This window comes from Nicotiana attenuata, chromosome 7 (genome assembly GCF_001879085.1).
Source record: "Nicotiana attenuata strain UT chromosome 7, NIATTr2, whole genome shotgun sequence".
In the NCBI taxonomy this organism is placed as follows: Eukaryota; Viridiplantae; Streptophyta; class Magnoliopsida; order Solanales; family Solanaceae; genus Nicotiana; species Nicotiana attenuata.
Window position 1 is genome coordinate 54,452,943 of NC_031995.1, and position 25,282 is coordinate 54,478,224.

Below are 25,282 nucleotides of genomic sequence, written 5' to 3' on the forward strand. Positions count from 1 at the left end.
AAAGTAAATTATTTGTTCCGAGGCCTTAAAACCTCCCCTTCTGTCTCACCTTGATTTGCGTACACAGTCCGAGCGTGTATCCGGAAAGCCATTATGTGAAAATCTGTGAAAAATGATGAGTTTTGCCTTTAAAATGAATTTAGGTTGACTTCGGTAAAAATTTTATGTAAACGGACCTGGACCCATGATTTGACGGTCCTGAAGGGTCCGTAGGAAAATATGGGACTTGGGCGTATGCCCGGAATCGAATTTCGAGGTCCTAAGCCCGAGAACTAAATTTTTAAAGAAAATTATTTTCTGGAACATATATGAGTTTTTGGAAATGAAATATGTTTGAATTTGATGGTATCGGGCCCGTATTTTGGTTTTGGAGCCCGGTACGAGTTTGAAATAATAGTTTGGTTGAATCTGTAAAATTTGGTAAAGATAGGGATTGGTTTGGTATAAAACGCACTTAAAGTTGAGAAATTGGAAATTTTGGTGTTCTTGGATGATTGCATGAATTTGGGGTTTAATTCATAGTTGTTGATGTTATTTTGATGATTTGATTGCACAAGCAAGTCCGTATGATGTTTTTAGGGTGGTGTGCATGCTTGGTTTGGAGCCCCGAGGGCTCAGATGAGTTTTGGATAGGCCACGGAGTGAAATTTGTACTTAGGAAATTGTTGCAGGTCCGGTGCTGGCCTCTGATCTCGCAATTGCGAGATCAGGGATCGCGAAGTTTGAGATCTTGGGAATTGCGAGGGGCTCTTCACAAATGCGAAGTAAGCCCTGGCCAGCCTTGCTCGCAATTGCGAGCATTTCCTTCGCAAATGCGAAGTACTCAGAACTCCCCAGCTGTCGCAAATGCGACAATACCTTCGCAAATGCGAAGGAAGCAGAAATCCTCAGGGTTCGCAAATGCGAACCCCCTATCGCAAATGTGAAGAATTCAGGTTCCTTAAGGGTTCGCAAATGCGAACTCAGGTCGCAATTGCGACATCAGAGACCTGCTAAATGAATTTTAGACGGGATCTCAACCATTTTTACAACTTTTTCAAAACCTAAACTCTTTTGGGCGATTTTCTAAAGAAAAGTTCTTCTCCAAACCGATTGTAAGTCATTTCTAACTCATTTTCATTAATCTTTAACATCTTTTCTCATGATTTCAACTCAAAATCAAAGGTTTTCATGGGGAGAAATTGGGTGTTTTGGGTAGAACTTAGGTTTTTCAAATTTTGGGGATTTGGACCTCGATTTGAGGTCCGATTTCAAAATAAATTATGTATTTGAGTTCGTGGGTGAATGGGTAATCGGGTTTTAGTTCGAACCTCGGGTTTCGACCATATGGGCGCGGGGTTGATTTTTGACTTTTTGGGAAAAACTTTAGAAAATCTATTTTCATGCATTAGAATTGATTCGTTTAGCATTTATTGATATAGTTGAGTAACTTGTGGCTAGATACGAGCGAATTGGTGGTGGAATCAAGAGGTAAAGCAGTAGTTGAGGCTTGAATTATGTTCGTGGCATCGAGGTTAGTGTTCGGTCTAACCTTAGCTTGAGGGATTAGGAGTGGTGTCTTATTTTCTATGTGTAAATTGTGGAGTACGACGTATAGGCATGGTGACGAGTATCTATACGTCAGTGTCAAGCATGCCCGTGAGTCTTGTATTGTAAATTGTTGTGACTCTGTAGTGGTTTGTTCATGCTTAATATGATGATTATCATTATTGTTCCTTTGCCGGGATGTTGTTGTTATATTGTGGTTCCCTTGCCGGGATGTTGTTGTTATGTTACGGTTCTCTTGTTGGGATATTGTTGTTATATTATTGTTCCCTTGCCGAGATGTTATTGTTGTATTGTTGTTCCCTTGCCGGGATTTTGTTGTTATATTAGTGTTCCCTCGCCGGGATTCTTTTTATGATTGGTGTTGATATATGAATTGGGAGCGAGTTGCACGCCTGCAACGAGGTATATGAAGTAGGAGCGGGTTGCACGCCTGCAATGGTAATATATGAAATGGGAGCGGGTTGCACGCCTGCAACGGAAATATATGAATGGGAGCGGGTTGCACGCCTGCAACGAGATATATGAAATGGGGTCGGGTTGCACGCCTGCAACAAGATATATGAAATGGGATCGGGTTGCACGCCTACAACAAGATATATGAAATGGGATCGGGTTGCACGCCTGCAACAAGATATTTGAAATGGGATCGGGTTGCACGCCTGCAACAAGAAAGAGATGAAAGTGAATATTGTGTTTGTTTCTCTTATTCTTGTTAGCAATTGAATTTTGGTTTCCTTACATTCCTCTATGGTATTCTGTTGTTATCTGATACTCCCCGCAGCATGCTTTTCCCCTCCCCTCTTTAACTGTAAATATCTTCCTTTATTTTCGTTGTATATGATTTAACTGCACGGGTTTATTTGGTAGTCTAGTCCTAGCCTCGTCACTACTTCGCCGAGGTTAGGCTAGGCACTTACCAGCACATAGGGTCGGTTGTGCTGATACTACACTCTGCACTGTGTGTAGATACTGATACCGGACGGTTTGGACAGCAGTGAGGGTGTTGTCTTCAGTCCATTCGGGCGAGCCGAGGTAGTCCTGCAGGCGTCCGCAGGCCTTAGCGTCTCCTTCTATCTTTCTCTATTGTTTCTTCTATGTATTTCTGAAACAGTTTGTATTTATTTTTCGAACTTTTATTTGTAGTACTCTTAGACAGTCTGTGAAATTGTGACACCAGTTCTGGGTAGTCTATGTTTAAGGAATTGTATTGGTGATATTTTAAGGGTTATAATTTTTTCTTCCGCTTGTTTAATTCCGTTGATTATATAATGTTGATTCATAACTGTTAAAGGATTAAAAATGAGAAATATTTGAAATAATTGGCTTGCCTAGCTTTCACTAGTAGGCGCCATCACAACTCCTGAGGGTGGAAAATCCGGGTCGTGACAAACCAACCCCTATAAGTTCAATTCATATCCTAAAAGTTCAACCCATACCCTAATCAATTCAACTAATACCCTAAACAATTCAATTACCCCTAAAAGTTCAATTCATAACTAAAAGTTCAATTTATAAGAACAAATCCTAAAAATACAATTCAATTCAAAGTTAAACATTCAATTCCTAACAAAACTACTCAGGTCAATACAAACTTAAACATTGAATTTACACCCTAGATAATCAATTCAATTCAATTCAATTTTAACATGACCTAAACCCTAGATTTCAATAAAATTTAAATTTAAACAATAATTAACTAATTCTTAACAAAATAGCAAGATATTAAAATTATACAAACAATGTAAGTTCAAATCAAAACCTGGAATTTTTAGGAGGTGGAGGGGGAGGGGCAGTGGAGGCCGTAGCAACGGGCAGCGGCGGTGGCGGTGGGGGGTAGTGGCGACGTGGGGTGGGGAATGGGATTTTTGTGAGGGAAATAGAGGAGAGGGGGAAGGTGTTGTGTGTGTGAGGGAGAAGAGAGGGGGGAGTTAGAAAATTTGAGAAGAGAGTAAGAGAAATGAGGGGGAAATCCCGTATTTGGGATCTAGATTTAGAATTACCGACCAACGTTGGTCGGTACACTAAGTGACCGAGCGTTGACTGTGTTTGACCATTAACCGGCAAACTTTAGTTGGTTATTTTAAAAAAAAAAAAACTAAATTATTTTTTGTGTGTTTTTATTTCTTAAAATATTATAAACTAAAAAAAATTATTATAAACTATAAGCATTCACATATTTATTTACTATAAATAATTATAAACTATAAGCATAATATTTATAAATAATTGTATTAACTAATTAATTTTAATAAATTATAAGGATATATTTTATTCACACGTATATATAATTAAACCACCATAATAAAAAAATAAAAGTATATATATGAGACGTTTATTTTATTCGAATTCTACATTTCGTCTTATATATTCATTCGTTTTATAACTAATTACAAATCACATAGATTAATAAATATCAGTCAAGACGTTTTACCTTTTGTATTCATCTATCTAAGTTAATTTTGTAAGTTATAATTAAGTATATGAGTAATTTCACTGTCACGACCCCAGTTCACCCTCCATGAACATGTCGTGATGGCACCTAGTTCCTACAACTAGGTAAGCCTAACAGTGCGGAACAAACAACATAACTTACGAAAATAACAAATTAAGGCTGAACAACTATAGGAAATCTGTATAAAACTGCCACTTGGCACATACAACTCATAATAAATGCAGAAGTCTAAAATCTCATCCCAAAATCCGAAAACTCACGGGAACCACAGGCTAATAGAAATACTGTAAATGCTCTAATCTTCAGAATGTCTATATCAAAAGTATGATAGGAACTAAACACTACAGATAGAATAAGGGAGGAGACTCTTCGGTCTGCGGACGCTGCAGATATACCTCGAAGTCTCTGTAGCTCTCCTGACCTCAAGGATAGTGCGCCTGAGTGGAGGTACCTGGATCTGCACATGAAAAACATGCGCAGGAAGGGCATGAGTACACCACAGCGGTACTCAATAAGTGCCAAGCCTAACCTCGGTTGGGTAGTGATGAGGAAGATCAGGGCCCTACTGAGATAAAATATAATAATAAATTAACAGTATGAAAATCTGACAGTAATAATGAGTACGGTAGTGAGATAAGACAGGTCAAGTAAGGCAATAACATCTACACAAGGAAACGGAGTAAACACGGAATATGTACATCTCAATACGAATGATAACAAGAGGATCTCCCAGGATACCGTCCTGTAGTCCTTTTCTCAACTGTCCAGTGGGTCTCCCAGAATACCGTCCCGTATCCCATCATATATGTAAATCCGAAGGATCTCCCGGGATACCGTCCCGTAGTCCAACTATCAATGTGCAGGGGGATCTATCGGGAATCTAACCCGCAATCCCAAAGTAAAAGTGCAGGGGGATCTACCGGGGAATCGAACCCGTAGTCCCAAAGTAAACAAACAAAGGGGGGAGCTACCGGAATCCCACATTCGTAGTCCCAATATAAATGCGCAATCACAACCAGAAGATACACAGAAATGAAGTACAAAAGACAAGTAACAGGTAGTACTGGCCTAGCATGCTTCACGTAGTACAGCCAAGGAAACCTAAGCAATTATGCAAGTTAAATCAACTAAACATGCTTTCCTAATCTAGCACAGGTTATAATTGCAAGTAGAATAAAGCAAATATGAAAGAAACTCAATCGCAATATCTTAAGTAAAATCGAATTTTCAATAATTGGCTCAAGTACGCGCTCGTCACCTCGCGTACAAGGCACTCAAAATACCAAGTAATAATATCCTAAGGGGAAAGGTCCCCCACACAAGGTTAGATAAGCCACTTACCTCGACCCGGCTCAATATCAACTAGAAACCACGCCCTTGCCATGAGTATCCGACTCCAAATGGCCCAAATCTATTCAATTCAATTACATATCGTAAATAACATTGCAAACAACTGGTTTTGCTATTTAATTCAAAGCTACGGGGTGAAATTAGGTGAAATAACCAAAATGCCCTTCAGGACAATGTCTCGGAATTGAATAATTTTCACATTTTCAGAACCCACGTACTCTCACGAGTCTAACCATATAAAAATCTCCCAAATCGGAGGTCAAATGCTTACTCAAAATTCAATAGTTTAGCCTATGAAGTTTTACCCAATTTCTTCCAATTTTGATCCCAAATTCGAATTTTAATGATGGATTTAACTACAAAATGATGAAATATAACTAGAAGGGATTAAAGAAACACTACCCAATAGTCTTCTCTTCAAAACCCTCCGAAAATCGCCCTTACCCGAGCTCAAATTTGGTTTTTCTAACTTATGAAATCAAACTCTCGAAATTTCTATATCTGCACAGGCATTTCCGCTTCTGCGGACAAGGGACCGCTTCTGCGGTCCCGCTTCTGCGGAACAAGAGCCGCTTTTGCAATTTTCACTAAAAGGCCAGGGACCGCATCTGCGATAAAGGGGTCGCAGGTGCGAAACTGCATCTGCGGGGGAACTTTCGCTTCTGCGGAACCTAAGGAAACGCTGGAGCCGCATCTGCGATGCCTGAGCCGCTTCAGCGGCTCCGGTTATGCGGGAATAGCACCGCTTCTGCGGTTTCTGAGGGAAAGGAGCAAAGCCACTTCTGCGGCCATTTAGCCGCTTCTGCGGTTCCCAAGCTGCAGATGCGAAAATACCAGAAGCAGCAATGGTTCAGCTGCTGCAACACCTCTCCAATCTTCCGTTAACCACCCGAAATCATCCCGAGGCCCCCCGGGACCTCAACCAAAAGCACCAATAACACCTAATACCTCATTCAAACTTGTACCAATCCTTAAACCACCTAAAACAATGTCGGAAACTCGATTAATTCAAGGATTTGAGCCTAAGAACTTCCAATTCCATCAAAATACATTTTCGATCAAAAACCCAACCAAAACACGTCCGAATGACCTGAAATTTTGCACACACATCCCAAATGACACGACGGAGCTACTGCAACTTCCAGAATTCCATTCCGGCCCTCGGATCAAAAACTCACTATCGGACCGGAAACATCAAAAATTCAACCTTCGGCATTTCAAGCCTAAATGAGCTACGGACTTCCAAAATACATTCCGAACACGCTCCCAACCCCGAAATCACCTAACGGAGCTAACGGAACCATCGAATTTCCATTCGAGGTCTTCTTCACACTATTCCGACTACGGACCACTTTTCAACACTTAAGCTCTCATTTAGGGACTAAGTGTCCCAAAACTCTCCGAAACTTAACACCGAACGTCCCGGCAAACCAAAATAGCAAAAATGAACTTAGGGGAAGCAGTTAATAGGTGATCGGGGCATTAATTCTTAAGACGACCGGCCGGGTCGTCACATTCACACACACAAACATACACAAAAAATATTTTTATTGATGATCAATCACATACATTACTACGTACGAAAATTTTATCAATTGATGAATTGATAAACCAATATTATTCTATTTTAAATATGATTAGTTGATTGTCATATTAACTCATTTACTTAATGCTAATAACTTCTTTTGTTTCTTTAATTTGTGATCCATATATATATGTCAAAGATGTTTAGTGTTAATTCTTCTACATTTCATTCATTCATCACTAATAATGTATGACATAGATTAATCGATATAGGCCGAGACGTTTTGTTTTTAATATTCATCGATATATCTAAGTAAGTTATAAGTCGATGAATCAACTTACAAATAGATATATTTGATGATGATCAATTATATATACCAATTAGATTATTGCGTCTTCACAAGTCTATCCCCAAAAGAACCCGACCTTATGGCCCTAGCGCTTCATGTTCTTAGATGCGGCTATATATATATATATATATATATATATATATATATATATATATATACACACACACACACACACACACACACACAAAAACACACTTTTTTGTACTACTTTAACTATATATAGCTTGTTATTGTATATGTTAGTGTAATCATTATTAGTATTTTAAAATAAAGTGTTATCGAATTACAATTATATTATTTAGATAGTAAATATTAATGTGATACAAAATAATGACCACGTCTGACCTATGAACCGAACGAAGTTGATCAGTTATTTTCTAGAAATTACATTTACCGACCAAAGTTGGTCGGTAAAATCTTCCCCTGCAATAACCGACCTGTAATGACCCGATCGGTCGTTTTGAGCTCTAGCGCGTCGTTCAGTGGTTTGAGGCTATGAGCAACTTCACTTCAGGTATAATGACTCGTATGCGTGGTCGGAATTGAATTTACGGAAGTTCGGAGTTAATTTGGAAAGAAAATTCTCATTTCGAAAGCTTTTAGTTGGAAGAACTGACTACGGATGGATTTTTGAGTAAGAAACCTCGGAATCGGGATTTGAAGGTTCCAGCAGGTTCATATGATGATTTCAGACTCAAGCGCATGCTCGGATCGGGTTTTGGATGACCCGGGAGCGTTTTGGTGCCTATTGTGGAAGTTAGCATTTGGAAAGAATTTCATAAATTTGGGTTGAAGTGCATTTCAAATTATTGATGTCCGTTTCGTATTTCGAGTCTGGGAGTTGCTCCGTATGGTGATTCTGTTATTGGGAGCACGTCCGAAAGAGGATTCGGAGGTCCGTAGATCATTTTGGAATCATTTGGCGGAAGTTAGAGATTTGAAGGTTTTTGAGAAGTTTGACTGGAAGTGAACTTTTTGATATCGAGGTCGGATTTCGATTCCGAAATTTGGAGTAGGTATGTAATGTCGAATGTGACTTGTGTGCAAAATTTGAGGTCAATCGGACGTGATTCGATAGGTTTCGGCATCAAATATAGAAGTTTGAAGTTCTAAGGTTCATTAAGCTTGAATTGGGCTGCGATTCGTTATTTTGATGTTGTATGATTTGATTTGAAGGCTCGACTAAGTTCGCAATGTATTTTTGGACGTATTGGTATAATAAGTTGAGGTCCCGAGGGCCTCGGGTGGAATCCGAATGGTCAATGGATCGAGTTTGGACTTGGAAGAAGGGATGAGGGATGTTGCCATCAGGTGTAACCGCATCTGCGAGGTTTTGGCCGTAGGTGCGGAGGGCGCAGAAGCGACATAGGAGTCTCATAAGCGGAGTAGGTCGGCCAGGTGAAGGACCGCAAGTGCGGAGTTTTTAGCCGCATCTGCGCAAGCACAGAAGCAAAGGATGGAGCGCAAATGCGGAAGAAGGCGCAAAAGCGGAAGGTGTCTTGCACCTGAGAAGCCGCAGGTGCGGAAATGGCGCTGGGCAGAATGGTTTTAAGAGCAAGATTTGGCTCTTCTTTTCTCATTTCTCACTTGGTTGGGCAGATTTTATAGAGCTTCAAAGGGAGATTTTCATCGAGCAACACAAGGTAAAAGATTCCCAATTATTTTAAGTTAAATACATGGTTTGTATAAGAATTTAAACATGGAAATTAGTAAAAATTGTGGGGTTTTGGTAGAAAACCTAGAATTTAATATTTTTGATTTTTTACCACGAATTTGAGCATCGAATTGAGAATGAATCATTTATTTGAGTTCGTGGAGTTATGGGTAAATTTTATCTTCGAAAATTTTCGGAATCCGAGCACGTGGGCCCGAGGGTGATTTTATCGACTTTTCAAGCGGAGTTTGGATGTCACGACCCAAAATCCACTAAGGGTTGTGATGGCGCCGGAACTATTGTCAGGCAAGCCAACACTAGATAACTAGTAACTTCTCGTTTTAGATAATTCTGAATTCACTTCTTTTATACATTTAAACAATAAAGAATAAATTCCACTGAATAAATAATGATATCTTTAACAATTTCAAAATACTGACTAATCCCATAGACATCTCAGAACCCGATGTCAAAAGTGCATGAGCAATTACTAAGGAATCGAATAAAGTACAATACCTGTCCAGAATACAAACTGGACAGAAAGTAAATACAATACGCTGAAAGAGACTAACTGGTTGCGGGTCGCCTCGAGAAATGCAGCTCACCTAGTCGTCGTATCATCCATGCTGCTACGCCCAGTAGGCCACTAGAAATACATGTGCATGTGCAACAAAAATGCACAACAAGTGTAGCATGAGTACGAAAACAACGTGTATTCAGTAAGTATCCCGCCTAATATCGAAGAAGTAGAGACGAGAGGTCGACTTCGACACTTACTAGTGGTCCAATAATGATACGTCAATAATATAATAAATCGAGGATTTTTATAAACATGAGTGTAGTTCAATAGAATGAAGCAAGTAAACAATTCTTTCTTTTATAGGAAATTCCCAAATTCCTTTTCATCATTTATACATTTATTCTCAAGCCGGGAAGAAACAACATCACTTCAATAAATTTCAAGGCAAAAAATACAAGCATGCGCAAATTATGCCGAGGTCGTACAGCCCGATCCAACAATATATAAATTGTGCACTGCTAGAGTGTCGAATGGCGCGAACTATAGATGCATCTATTTAATCTACCAAGGCGTTCGGCCCGTTCCACAATAGATAAACACATTCAACAGTCAAATCAATAATTCATCAAGGAGCAATTATTCAGGAAAAGGCAAGTTTCTCTTTTAAAAGTCAAGAAATGATATCAAGCCCTTTAGAAATTCATTTACACGTTCGATATGTTTTAAGCATTTTTAAATTTGTCAACATGGTTGCAAATATTACAAGTAAAGCATGCTTTTGGGCCCTAAACTACCCGGACTTAAGCATAATAGTACCTACGCACAGACTCTCGTCACCTTGTCCGTACGTAGCCCCCACAAATAGGAGCACATAACCAATTAACTCGCCTATGGGGACAATTCCCTCTTACAAGGTTAGAAAGGAGACTCACCTCGCCCCGAAGTTCCATAACCGGCATTCCACGCCCTTCCGAAGACTCAAATTGATGCACAACGTTCCAAAACTAGCCAATGATTATGTAAACTCATTAATACATGTTCAATTACTCATAATAATTCAATTTATAACAATTTCTAACCCCGACCGAAAAGACGATAAAAATACCCTCGGGTCCACGTGCCCGGATTCCGAAATTTTTCGAAAATAAACTTTACCCATAGCCTCACGAACTCAAATATATAATTTATTCTCAATTTCATGCCCAAATTCGTGGTATAAATCAAAAAATACAAATTCTAGGTTTTTCCAACAAACCCCTAATTTCTACTAATTTTCATGATACAATCCATGTATAATTCATGTATTTAACTCACAATGGGAAGAAATCACTACCTAGCTTTTCAACCAAATTCAAAAATTCAATAAATTTTTGCCTCGCGAATTTGTATCCGAAATACTCAAATCTCTTCCTCTCAGTGATGCAACAACACTGGTAAACACTCGATGCTTTCTCAGCCATGTCTCTCTGTATATGTAATTTAGTTCACGTGCATATAAAGTCGAGCCATGGACCTTTCTTGTTTGGTAGATCTGGAAAGGAAGCTTAAGAACAATTCAATTCCTCCCAAGTTGGAGAAAAGATAAAATCTTGAATTGGTAGATCTAGAGATGGAAATCTCCATTGTATTCAAATCCATCGTCAATCAATTGACTAACAACTGACCGTAGATTACAACCAAAACTACCACTACTCCAACAAGAAACAACCGGATCCATTCTCTGAGATTAAGATATAGACAAACATAGAACATCTGATTATTGGGCCATAACTCCCACAAGAATCAATTTTCAGAATTGATGAGGCTAAGATTTCCCATGAAAACAATAAGATCAAATCGAGTTGAATTAAGGGGTGGCTCAAATTTGGACGTGTGAATAGGAATTAGTTAGATAGAAGATAGAAGAAGAGGCGAGATGAGAGACACAGTGAAACTAGCTTTGCTTCGGTCAAATTCTTTTGTTCCGGTTTCGATCTGAATCACACTCGGGCTACTCGGGACCCCGTCCAAATATATTAACAAGTCCCGAAACATAATACGGACTTACTCAGGTTTCAAATCACACCAAACTACGTCAAAGTTACAATTCACACCTCGATTCAACTTTTGATTTTCAAACTTTCCAATTTACAAAACTCGTGCCGAAACCTATTAAATGAATCTGGAATGACTTCAAATTATGCACACGAGTCATAAATGATATAATTGAGTTGTTCCAATTTTCAAAATCGGATTCCGACCCCGATGTCAAAAAGTCCACTTCCGGTCAAACTTCTCAAAAACCTTCAAATTTCTAACTTTAGCCAAATGACTTCAAAATGACCTACGGACCTCCGAATCCACTTCCGGACGCGCTCCCAATACTATAATCATCATACGGAGCTATCCCAGGCTCAGAATCCCAAACGGACACCGAAAACATTGAAATGCACTTCAACCCAAATCTTATGAAATTCTTCTAAAATGCGAACTTCCACAATAGACGCCGAAATGCTCCCGGGTCATCCAAAACTCGATCTAGACCTATGCCCAAGTCTAAAATCATCGTACGAACCTGCTGGAACCTTCAAATCCTGATTCTGAGGTCGTTTACTCAAAATCCAATCTTAGTCAATTCTTCCAACTTAAAGCTTCTGAAATGAGAATTTTCTTTCCAAATCAACCCTGAACTCTCGAAATTTCAATTTCGATCACACGTACAAGTCACAATGCCTGAAGTGAAGCTGCTCAAAGCCTCAAACCGCCGAACGATATGCTAGAGCTCAAAACGACCGGTCGGGTCGTTACATTGGAATTGTTGTAAATAGGATTATAATGAGTATTTGAGTGTATATTTATGGGTTTTCACATTTATTGACTAGTTTTGGAGCGTTGGACATCGATTTGAGATGTTGGAAAGGCTTAGGAGCCGGTTATGGAGCTTCAGAGCGAGGTAAATCTCCTTTCTAACCTTGTAAGAGGGAATTAACCCCATAAGTGAACTAAATCATTAATATGTGCTTCTAATTGTGGGGGAAACGTACGCACGAGGTGACAAGAGTCCGTACGTAGTTACTAGCTATGCTTATGTCCGGGTAGTGTTAGGTTTACATCATACCTTATTGATATTACTATTTGACTTATGGTTATTGTTTGCCTTGAGAAGGAGCAAGATTGAGGTTGCGTAATAATTGTCTTGAAAAGAATTGAAATCAAGGAATTTAAGATTTAAAAATTTTCATTTGAACTTCGTATTTTCAAAAAAAGAATTGAGGAATATTATGTGTAACGGCATCGCAATTATATTCAGCGAGCGGGATAAATTCCCACAACTCTCATAGGAGCGGGCCGTTTGCCTCAGCATGTAAATAGATGTATCTATGGTTCGTGCCGTTCAACCCTCGGCAGTGCACATTTTATATTTATATGTTGGTTGTGCCGTTTGACCCTCGGCAGTGCACCGTTTAAATATTTACATTGGATCGGACTGTACGACCTCGGCATGATTTGCGCATGACAGAATTGATTGCTTTGGCATTTATAATAAATGATATTTCCTCATTGGCCTGAGATAAATTGATAAATGATGAAATAAATTTGAAAATCTCCTATTAACAAAAGAATTAATTACTTGTTTCATGTTATTGAGTTTATAGTCGTGTTATAAAATCCATGATTAATTATATTATCGGTATATTATTGTTGGCCATAGTAAGTGTCAGAGTCAACCTCTCGTCACTACTTCTTCGAGGTTAGACTGGATACTTACTGGGTACGCGTGGTTTTCATACTCATACTACACTTGCTGTACATTTTGTTGTACAGGCATATGTATGTATAGTGGCCTAGCGGGCGCAACGGCATGGTTGATACGAGGACTTAGATGAGTTGCATCGTATGTCACGATCCGCAGCCAGCAGAGTCTCTTTCAGAGTATTTGTATTTTTCTTTCCTGTCCAAATTTGTATTCCAGACGGATGTTGTAGTTAATTTATTCTCCTAGTTGGTGCTCATGCACTTGTGATACCGGGTTTTGGGGTTATTTCGAGTTGTTCATTATTGAAATTGTTAAAAACATTATTATTTACTCTGTAAAGTCTACTTTCACTATTTATTCAAAGGAAATTATGACTTCTAAAATGTTAAATGAGAACTAAATTAACTATTTAATTGTTGGCTTGCCTGACAACGGTGCCGGTGCCATCACGACCTTTAATGAATTTTGGATCGTGACACGACCAACTTTGGTTGGTAAATTTAACTATAAATTTTATAAAATATTTTAAATAATAATATAATTATTAAAATTTAAAAAAGTGGGTCCACATTACCGACCAATATTGGTCGGTAATCAAAAAGGTGCTTTAACTAAGCAACTCTGACCACTGCAGTCAAATGTTTGACCAATATACCGATCAATTTTGATCGGTATAATTTTTAAAAAAATATAAAATATTTTTTAGTAGTTTCCGTCCGTATTGGACGGTACGGTCGCTTTTGTTGACAAACCAATGTTGGTTGGTGTCGCTTGGTCGGTTTTCCCTGAATTTTTGATAGTGAAAGTTCACAAAATTCTCACATGGTGACAAGTTACTTCTTGCCACTCTTCATAGTTTTTTCCTCTATTTAACCAACTATTTCTACTCTATTCTTCCCAAATTACAAAAAGTCAAAACCCTCAATTCCACCCAATATAACAATCTAAATTCTGCACAAGGAGTAATAATTAAACAACTAAGCTTGCCGATAGCCGCAAATCTTCATTCTTTAAGGCCAACAAAAAGAAAACAGAGAACTTGAATTGTTTAAGGGCATAGATATGTGGACAAGAAGGCCTGTAAAATTCCAATTAATGTTGATGGTATATCGCCATTAAGAACCAAATCACCCAATCTGTTGAGCTTGACCTATTTTAGGACTCAACAAATTCATTCATAATAGTCACCAACACTTCAAAAAATTAAATTTTTGTTTTATTTGTTTTCCTGTACGGTATGAATTGGTGGAGGAATAGGGAGAAGAGGAGGTGCTTTGTCATAGTGAAGGTGGTGGTAGTGGCAGCACAAAAAATGGCTCTGAAACGATTCTTGAATTTAGGGAGGTGATGATGGTAGTGGAAGAGTAGAAGGAGGTAGTGGTGGTGGTGGTGGAATGGGAGAAGGCGACGGCGCAAACACCAATTCGAAGAGGAACGTGGGTTGGTGATGATATGAGTTATTAAACTTCTTTTTTCTTTCTCTTTTTATTTTTGGTCCATTTTCCTGATTTAGTCTTTTAAAAAGATTAAAATCACCATTTTACGCTCATTATGCGCGTGCATAGCAGGTATTCTGTCCAATCACCAATATTTATGCCACATAAGCTTAGTCAATAGTCAGAAGCGTTTAAAATGCTAGTTTTGATCGAGTTCAGGTATCTAGATGAAACTTTGTAAAGCATAGGAACCAGGATACCAAATCAGAATAAGTACGAGTGTCATCCAAACTATTCTGCCTGAAGAAAAATAACAAAACTTTTAAAACTTGTGGTTGTAAACATTTGTCATAATTTTGGTATGGCTATAAATATTTTAAAACTTGTGATGTAAAACATAGCATATCATGGAATCCTAAAATTAACCTTATTATGAAAGAGTTCATTTTCTTAAAATTGATTAAAAAGAAAATATATACACACATAAATTGAACAGGAGTATATAACATAGAATTTTTTTTGCTGAGTGTTCCACCTATAAAAATTCGCAAGAAAAAGGTTCGGTTCAGGACACCCAAGTAATAAGACATAGAGGATAAATCAACATAACAAATTAATAAGTATAAAACTCCTTTAATTTTTTTACAAAGGCGACATGTGTTCTTTCTGCCGAATTTCTATATTGAAGTTGTAACTTCCACTGCAACTGGGATGCATCCTTTCCTCCTCCACATTGATTTTGAATATCCAAAAAAAATCAATTCAATAAATCCTAAAATAGACTTCATTGTGGAGGTATATGTTTAAGAGGGTTTATTGAATAACCTAGCTCTAGCATGTCGTTCGGCGGTTTGAGACCTTGTGTAACGACCCGGCCGGTCGTTTTGAGAATTTAAGCTCCGTTCGGCGGCGCACGGTCTTGAACAACTTCATAATATGAGTATCGACTTGCTTGCATGGTTCAATTCAGTTAATGGATGATTCAGAGTCAAATTGGAAGAAGGAATCTAGTTTTAGAAGTTTGAACGGTGAGAATTTGACCGGAATCAGACTTTTGAGTAAACGGCCCCGGAATGGATTTTGGGTGATCTCAACAGCTTCGTATGGTGATTTTGGACATAGGCGTGCGTTCGGATTGTGTTTTGGAGGTACGTTGCTAATTTAGGCTTGAAATGCCGAAAGTTGAATTTTTGAAGTTTCCAGTTCGGTAGTGAGATTTTGATATCGGGGTCGGAATGGAATTTCGGAAGTTGGAGTAGCTCTGTAGTGTTGAATGTGACGTGTGTGCAAACTTTCAGGTTATTCGAACGAGGTTTGATAGACTTTTTGATCGAAAGCGTAATTTGTGAGCTTTTGGAATTCTTAGGCTTGAATCCGATGAAAAATTGGTGTTTTGATGTTGTTTTGAGCGTTCCGAAGGTTGGAACAAGTTTGAATGATGTTTTAGGATTGGTCCGCATGTTTGGTTGAGGTTCCGGGGTCCTCGGGTGTGTTCCGAGTGGGCCACAGGTCATTTTTCCCTATGTTTGAAATGTTGTTCTGCTATCTGGTGTTTCCTTCTATGCGATCGCATTGGCATAACCGCGATCGTGTAGTACAGTGTCAACCTGCCATATTTTCCTTCTATGCGATCGCATTGATTTGTTCACGATCGCGTAGCACAAAATTTGGACAGTAGCATTTTCCTTCTATGTGATTGCATTGATTTGTTCGCGATCGCGTAGCAACTTTGGGCCAGCAACTATTTCTTCTATGCAATCGCATCTCTTCTCCTGCGATCGCAATGTACAAATACCTGGGCAGTATTTAAATAGCCCATCTGCGACCCTTCTTCATTTTTCCACCATTTTTGAACGCGATTGAAGCTTTTGAGGGAGATTTTTGAGGAAACCAAAGAGGAATCACTTGGAGGTAATATTCTTGACTTCATAACTCATTTATATGTGATTAAAGGTCTAATTAGTGGTGAAACATTAGGGAAAAATCAGTGCAAAATGGGTAATTGGGGCTTGAGATTAAGAGACCTTAAAATAGGTATTTGAGGGGTCAATTGAATTCCGATTTCAGTGTTCTTGATATGTATGGACTTGTGAGAGTACGAGGGTTCTGAAAATGTAAATTTTACCCGATTACAAGGCGTGAGCCCGAGGGGCATTTTGGTTATTTTACCTAATTTCGCGTATTAGCTTAGAATTTGATTATAGAATCAGTTACGTGAAGTGTTATTTACAATATGCAATTGAATTGGATATATTTGGGCCATTTGGAGTTGAGTACTCGTGGCAAGAACGTGGTTTCGGGTTGATTTTTAGCCGGTTCGAGGTAAGTATCTTGCCTAACCTTGTGTGGGGGACTTCCCCTTAGGATTTGAGTCTCATATGTTGATTGTAGTTCGTGTACGCGAGGTGACGAGTGCGTGCTCGGACTTATTTGTGGAAAAATTGACCTTCTAGGGTTCTTAGGTCCTTATATTCACTGTGTATGAATGTGTACTTGATATGCTTGAGTTTTTCACTTACTAGTTTTACCTCTACATGCTCATGACTCATTCTTATTGCCTACTTGACTCTTATTTTGCTTAACTGAACATTTTTACCTCTTTTATTGTCATGTTATCCTTCATAACTGCTCGTCTTTATTGGAAATCATTATTATCTCTCTTGTAATTGTTTAGTCTGGATTGAGGTGATGATTATCTTCCCGCTGCCCATCCTTAATTGAAATTATTGTATATTCTTCGTAAATTGCCCAACCTAAAAAGAAGTTTAGATAATCTATATTTAGTCGACATTTCCTTATTTGGAATTATTTGATTCGTGTTAGCTTTCTTGTTGTTGAATTACATGTTGTGGGATCGTTGCTTCATATTATTTTCTTCCATGTTGAGCTATTCTTATCACGCTTAGTATTCTCTATTGTGGTTGTTCCTTGTGAGCTAGTTTTACCGTCTCCTTGTGATCGAAAGTTCTTGAGTTGATTTACTTGTTGTATTCTTGTCAATATTGTCATTGTTGTTGTTGTACTTCTTGTGGTGGTGCACAAGGTTTCTGCGGTGCGGTTGTTGATATTATGATGCACGAGGTTTCTATCGTGCAACTGTTGTTATGGGGTTGCACGAGGTTTCTGCCGTGCTATTGCTACTATTGATATATTGCACATGTGGCGTGACAAGGCGGTGTATGTATATATATATATATATATATATGCTTATATGTGGGTTGCGCATGTAGCGAGACAAGGTGGGAACATTATGATGCACGTGTGGCGAAACAAGGCGGGCACTTATTATGTTATTATTTGCACACGTGGCGAGACAAGGTGGGCTATATCAGGGATTGATTGTGAGGATTTGTGATGGCCTGGGGGCATTCTTGTTGTTTAATATTGTGTTGTGGTACGCTTACCTGTATGAGCTTTATCTCGTGGAAGTTGTGAGGAAACATCTTACGTGTTGTCCGTTCTTTTCCTTACGCTTATTAGCTGGTAGGATTTATGTTAAAGCACTTGCACAAGCATACACGTAGTTGAACACTCCTATTGGATGTGAAGTCCTCCTGATTTTGCTGAGTATAGATGTACACCCTCGTTTACTTGTTATATATGTGAGAGTGACTCTAGTTAGCAAGTGAGTTGTCAGTACGACCATGAGGTTGATGAGGGCACAGGATGCCAAGTGTTAGATTTCAGGTACTGGGACTCGTGAGTTGTAATTTGTCCGAGATTCGGTACTTCGTGGAAATTGTTGGATAAGACCTGATGTGAACCCTGTCGTAAGATCTGAGTTATTGCTTACCTTTACTGTATTGTGACTTTAGGATTTGGGTTTGTGTTTTTGCTCGCTCTTCTATGTCATTATTCTTAGTATTTTCATTGTTACTTGTTGTTTTCTTCCCCTATTGTGATTGTAGTATTGTTAGCCATTTCGTGTAGTCTTTATATATACATCATGTTCCGTTGTTCCTATAATTGTATAGTTTATTGGACCGGTAGGTGTCTTGACTGTTCCTCGTCACTACTCCACCGAGGTTAGTCTTGATGCTTACTGGGCACCGCTGTGGTGTGCTCATGCTACTCTTCTGCACATTTTTGTTATGCAGATCCAGGTACTTCCACTAAGTCTTATCATCCTTGAGGCGAGGTGCTTCTGTAGAGACTTCGAGGCATATCTGTCGCGTCCGCAGACCGAGGAGTCCCTTTCTATCTTTCTGTAAGAGTATAGCCCTTTAGTAGTTTTCCTTTTGTTAGACATTTCTGGAGTTAGAGCTTCTTATGTATCTCTTAGCTTGTAATTCATGGGGTTCCGGATTTTGGGAGTGTTAGGTTGATATTTTGTACTGTTATGTCCCAGGAAGCATCTTAAACACTGTTTTATTTTACTATTTCGGATTTTAAATTATTTCTTCCGTAACTATTGTTTATATTCCGCATTGTTAGGCTTACCTAGTCATAGAGACTAGGTGCCGTCACGATGGTTCACGGAGGGCGAATCGGGGTCGTGACAAGTTGGTATCTGAGCTCTAGGTTCATAGGAGTCATGAATCACAAGCCATTTTATTAGAGTTTCGCGGATCGGTATGGAGACGTCTGTATTATCTACGAGAGGCTATGTAACCGTTAGGAAAATTCCATATCATTTGATTTCCCTATTGTGCGATATTTTTGACATCACAATCCTAAACCTTTGTCTTCCATTCTCTCACAGATGGTGAGGACACGTGCTGTCATAGATGATCAGGCACCCGCACCCCCTTCTGGAGTCATCAGAGGTCGGGGCCGGGGTAGAGGTCGAGGACGCGCACGTGGTGTAGCCAGAGCACCCGCACGAGCTGCCACCGAGGTACCACCAGCAGTTCCAGCCGGATTCCAGGCACCTGATGCGCCTACTGCTACTACTACTCCAGCTCTTCAGGAGACTCTTATGAAGTTCATAAGCATGTACACCACTTTGGCTCAGGGAGGGTTGCTTCCCCTGGCTGCAGCCACATCTCAGGCCGAGGCAGGAGCACAGACTCCAGCCGCCCGCACTCCTGAGCAGCGAGTGCATGTTGATCAGGCCCTAGAGATTATTCATGTACAGCCTGTAGTCTCAGGTCAGCCCGAGGATGGGTCAGCGGCTTCAGAGGATGAGCAACGGAGACTTGAGAGGTTCAAGAAGTATGATCCTCCTGTATTCAGTGGGTTAGCAGCAGATGATGCCTTGGGATTTCTGGAGGAGTGTGACCGTATCCTCCGCACTATGGGTATATCAGGATCAAGTGGGGTTTCATTTACTGCTTTCCAGCTTCGAGGAGCCGCCTATGAGTGGTGGCGCACTTATGAGTTAGACAGTCTGGATAAGGCAGCTTCACTGACTTGGACCCAATTTTCATATATGTTCCTGAGAGAGTTTGTCCCTCAGAGCCTCAGGGATGCATGGCGCGCAGAGTTTGAGCATTTGCGCCAGGGTACTATGACTGTCTCGGAGTATGCTGTCCATTACACCAGCTTGGCTAGACATGCCCCAGCCTTGGTTTCTACTGTTCGCGAGAGGGTTCGCCGGTTTATTGAGGGGCTTATTCCCAGCATCAGGTCTAGCATGGCTTGTGAGTTGGAGATGGATATTTCTTATCAGCAGGTGGTGAGCATTGATAGGAGGATAGAGGGTATGCATGCAAGGGAGAGAGAGGACATGCGGGGCCACGAGAGAGAGGGTGGACGAGATCAGGAGAGAGAGTTTGAGGAGGCGAGGAGGCCTCATAGACCGGGGAGATCTGCTGGTCCTTATTTTGGAGGCAGGGTGCGACATGGTAGAGGTTTTGGGTCAGCCAGTTCAGTTCGCGCTTCAGGCTTTGCATGGTGACTCAGGTTTTCATGGGTTTCGAGGTACCCGTACCGCACAGTTCCCACAGCCTAATCAGCGGAGAGGATGCTTTGAGTGTGGAGATACTAGCCATATGGTGAGAGATAGTCCCAAACTTCGGGCCAATGTGTCACAGCGAGGTATTCAGGTGAGTAGAGGGCGCCCAAGAGGGGGAGGCCCGGCTCGTTGATGTGTTTCATATAGTAGGCTTAAGGCTGCTACGCCAGTTGAATGTCATTCAGGTATGATTTCGGTTTATTATAGAGTAGCACAAACCGTAGTTCATTACAGTTCTGCTTATCGAGGTGAGTTCCCCTATTTGTTGCTCCATTTATGGGTGCGTTTCATGAATTAGCACTCTGTTTATGTGATTAACTTTTTGGGAGGTTCTATGAGTGATAGTCGTGTCTATCGTCTGTTTTTAGCCATTGTCGGGAGTTATGGGACTAGTAGTATATTCCTGTTGTCCATTTTGGTAGGTTTGATGCGATTTTTGAGTATTTTTGGCTACGAGCTGTGATTTTTTTTTATGCTCTACTAGTGTGGGAGCTAGTACGTGTTGTAATCTTGTTGACGGCACTGATCTAGTGAAAGGTTTTAGCTGGTTTGATGTACACCCTACTTGTGATTCAGAGTTGAGGGCAGGACCCTCGTGATTTCATGTGATTTGATGTGTTGAGACCGGGATGTGTAGCGCGATGGGAGTTATAAAAGTATGAGATCCTTTTGATTCTTTTATATGATTTAATTCTTTCTTGTTAGATTATTTTGTAGATTAGTGTTGATAGAAAATTTGTGCTTGTCGGTCTTGTTTGATAGTTCCCTTATGCGTTTCCCTTTCCATATTCAGTCATTTTCGTTCTGTGCTTCTTGAGTTTTAGCTTGTGGGGTGTGTGCCCATTGGTATTAGCTGAGATTTGGTGATTCGGGTGTTCAGTTATGTGGCTTTCATGGTTATTGTATCATCGCCAGTGTTGTGGAGGTTTGAAACGGGTTCTTATTGAATATGAGGCTTATGGCCGGTGCTAAATTTGATTTCGGGCGAATATTATGATCAGAAATATTACTGTGGGCCTATATATGATGTGTCATGTTGTAAGGTTGTACTATATGGGCATTGGTAAGAATTGATGTAGCTTGTTGAGACTGATACCGGGTATAGATTTAGAATTGGGTCTTTGGAAATGGATGGAAGGTGAGAATTCTGGTTCTAAGGCTTATTCGTATTGCTAGAAAGGCTAAATTTTAGTTGAGATGGTGTCGTAAGGCTTATGTAGACTGGGGTGACGTGGTATCACCCGCGGGTGTATGTTGTAAGTGTGCATTCAATGACTTGAGGACTTCGAGGCGAATCTTGGCACGTTCGAGGACGAACGTTGGTTTAAAGAGGGGGGGATGTAACGACCTGGCTGGTCGTTTTGAGAATTTAAGCTCCGTTCGGCGGCGCACAGTCTTGAACAACTTCATAATATGAGTATCGACTTGCGTGCATGGTTGAATTCAGTTAATGGATGATTCAGAATCAAATTGGAAGAAGGAATCTAGTTTGGAAGTTTGAACGGTGAGAATTTGACCAGAATTGGACTTTTGAGTAAACGGCCCCAGAATGGGTTTTGGGTGATCTCAACAGCTTCGCATGGTGATTTTGGACGTAGGCGTGCGTTCGGATTGTGTTTTGGAGGTCCTTAGCTAATTTAGGCTTGAAATGACGAAAGTTGAATTTTTGAAGTTTCCGGTTCGATAGTGAGATTTTGATATCGGGGTCGGAATGGAATTTCGGAAGTTGGAGTAGCTCCGTAGTGTTGAATGTGACGTGTGTGCAAACTTTCAGGTTATTCGGACGAGGTTTGATAGACTTATTGATCAAAAGCGTAATTTGAGAGTTTTGGGGATTTTAAGGCTTGAATCCGATGGAAAATTGGTGTTTTGATGTTGTTTTGAGCATTCTGAAGGTTGGAACAAGTATGAATGATGTTTTAGGATTGGTTGGCATGTTTGGTTGAGGTCCCTGGGGGCCTCGGGTGTGTTCCGGGTGGGCCACGGGTCATTTTTCCCTATGTTTGAACTGTTGTTCTGCTATCTGGTGTTGCCTTCTATGCGATCGCATAGGCATAGCCGTGATCGCGTAGTACAATGTCAACCTGCCATATTTTCCTTCTATGCGATCGCATTGATTTGTTCGCGATTGCGTAGCACAAAATTTGGACAGTAGCATTTTCCTTCTATGCGATTGCATTGATTTGTTCGCGATCGCGTAGCACACTTTGGGCCAGCAACTATTTCTTCTATGCGATCGCATCTCTTCTCCCGCAATCGCGATGTACAAATACCTGGGTAGTATTTAAATAGCCTATCTGCGACCCTTCTTCATTTTTCCACCATTTTTTAATGGGATTGAAGCTTTTGAGGGAGATTTTTGAGGAAACCAAAGGGGAATCACTTGGAGGTAATAAATCGTTTATATGTGATTAAAGGTCTAATTAGTGGTGAAAAATTAGGGAAAAATCAGTGCAAAACGGGTAATTAGGGCTTGAGATTAAGAGACCTTAAAATGGGTATTTGAGGGGTCAATTGAACTCCGATTTTAGTGTTCTTGATATGTATAGACTCGTGAGAGTACAAGGGTTCTGAAAATATAAATTTTACCCGATTCCGAGGCGTGGGCCCGAGGGGAATTTTGGTCATTTTACCTAATTTCGCATATTAACTTAGAATTTGTTTGCAGAATCAGTTACGTGAAGTGTTATTTACATTATGCAATTGAATTGGATAGATTTAGGCCATTTGGAGGTTAGTACATGTGGTAAGAACGTAGTTTCGGGTTGATTTTTAGCCGGTTCGAGGTAAGTATCTTGCCTAACCTTGTGTGGGGGACTTCCCCTTAGGATTTGAGTCTGCTATGTTGATTGTAGTTCGTGTACGCGAGGTGACGAGTGCGTGCTCGGACTTATTTGTGGAATAATTGGCCTTCTAGGGTTCTTAGGTCCTTATATTCACTGTGTATGAATGTGTACTTGATATGCTCGAATATTCGACTAACTAGTTTCACCTCTACATGCTCATGATTCATTCTTATTGCCTACTTGACTCTTATTTTGCTTAACTGAACATTTTTACCTCTTCTATTGTCATGCTATCCTTCATAACTGCTCGTCTTCATTGGAAATCATTATTATCTCTCTTGTAATTGTTTAGTCTGGATTGAGGTGATGATTATCTTCCCGCTGCCCATCCTTAATTGAAATTATTGTATATCCTTCGTAAATTGCCCTACCTTAAAAGAAGTTTAGATAATCTATATTTAGTCGACATTTCCTTATTTGGAATTATTTGATTCGTGTTAGCTTCCTTGTTGTTGAATTACATGTTGTGGGATCGTTGCTTTATATTATTTTCTTCCTTGTTGAGTTGTTCTTATCACGCTTAGTATTCTCTATTATGGTTATTCCTTTTGAGCTAGTTTTACCGTCTCCTTATGATCGAAAGTTCTTGATTTGATTTACTTGTCGTGTTCTTGTCAATATTGTTATTGTTGTTGTTATACTTGTTGTGGTGGTGCACGAGGTTTCTGCCGTGCGGTTGTTGATATTATGATGCATGAGGTTTGTACCGTGCGGATGTTGTTATGGGGTTGCAAGAGGTTTCTGTCGTGCTACTGCTACTATTGATATATTGCACATGCAGGGTGACAAGGCGAGGTATGTATGTATATATATATATATATATATATATATATATATATATATATATATATATATATGCTTATATGTGGGTTGCGCATGTGGCGAGACAAGGTGGGAACATTATGATGCACGTGTGGCGAAACAAGGCGGCATTTATTATGTTATTATTTGCACACGTGGCGAGACAATGTGGGCTATGTCAGGGATTGATTGTGAGGATTTGCGATGGCCTAGGGGCATTCTTGTTGTTTAATATTGTGTTGTGGTACGCTTACCTGTATGAGCTTTATCTCGTGGAAGTTGTGAGGAAACATCTTACGTGATGTCCATTCTTTTCCTTACGCTTATTAGCTGGTAGGAACTATGTTAAAGCACTTGCACAAGCTTACACGTAGTTGAACACTCCTATTGGATGTGAAGTCCTCCTGATTTTGCTGAGTATAGATGTACACCCTCGTTTACTTGTTATATATGTGAGAGTGGCTCTAGTTAACAAGTGAGTTGTCAGCATGACCATGAGGTTGAAGAGGGCACACGATGCCAAGTGTTAGATTTCAGGTACTGGGACTCGTGAGCTGTAATTTGTCCGAGATTCAGTACTTCGTGGAAATTGTTGGATAAGACCTGATGTGAACACTGTCACAGGATCTGAGTTATTGCTTACCTTTACTGTATTGTGACTTTAAGATTTGGGTTTGTGTTTTTGCTCGCTCTTCCATGTCATTATTCTTAGTATTTTCGTTGTTACTTCTTGTTTTCTTCCCCTATTGTGATTGTAGTATTGTTAGCCATTTCGTGTAGTCCTTATATAGACATCATGTTCTGTTGTTCCTATATTTGTATAGTTTATTGGACCGGTAGGTGTCTTGACTGTTCCTCGTCACTACTCTACCGAGGTTAGTTTTGATACTTACTGGGCACCGCAGTGGTGTGCTCATGCTACTCTTTTGCACATTTTTCGTTGTGCAGATCTAGATACTTCCACTCAGTCTTATCATCCTTGAGGCAAGGCGCTTCTGTAGAGACTTCGAGGTATATCTATCGCATCTGCAAACCGAGGAGTCCCTTTCTGTCTTTCTGTAATAATATAGCCCTTCTGTTGTTTTCCTTTTGTTAGACATTTCTGGAGTTAGAGCTTCTTATGTATCGCTTAGCTTGTGATTCATGGGGTTACGGATTTTGGGAGTGTT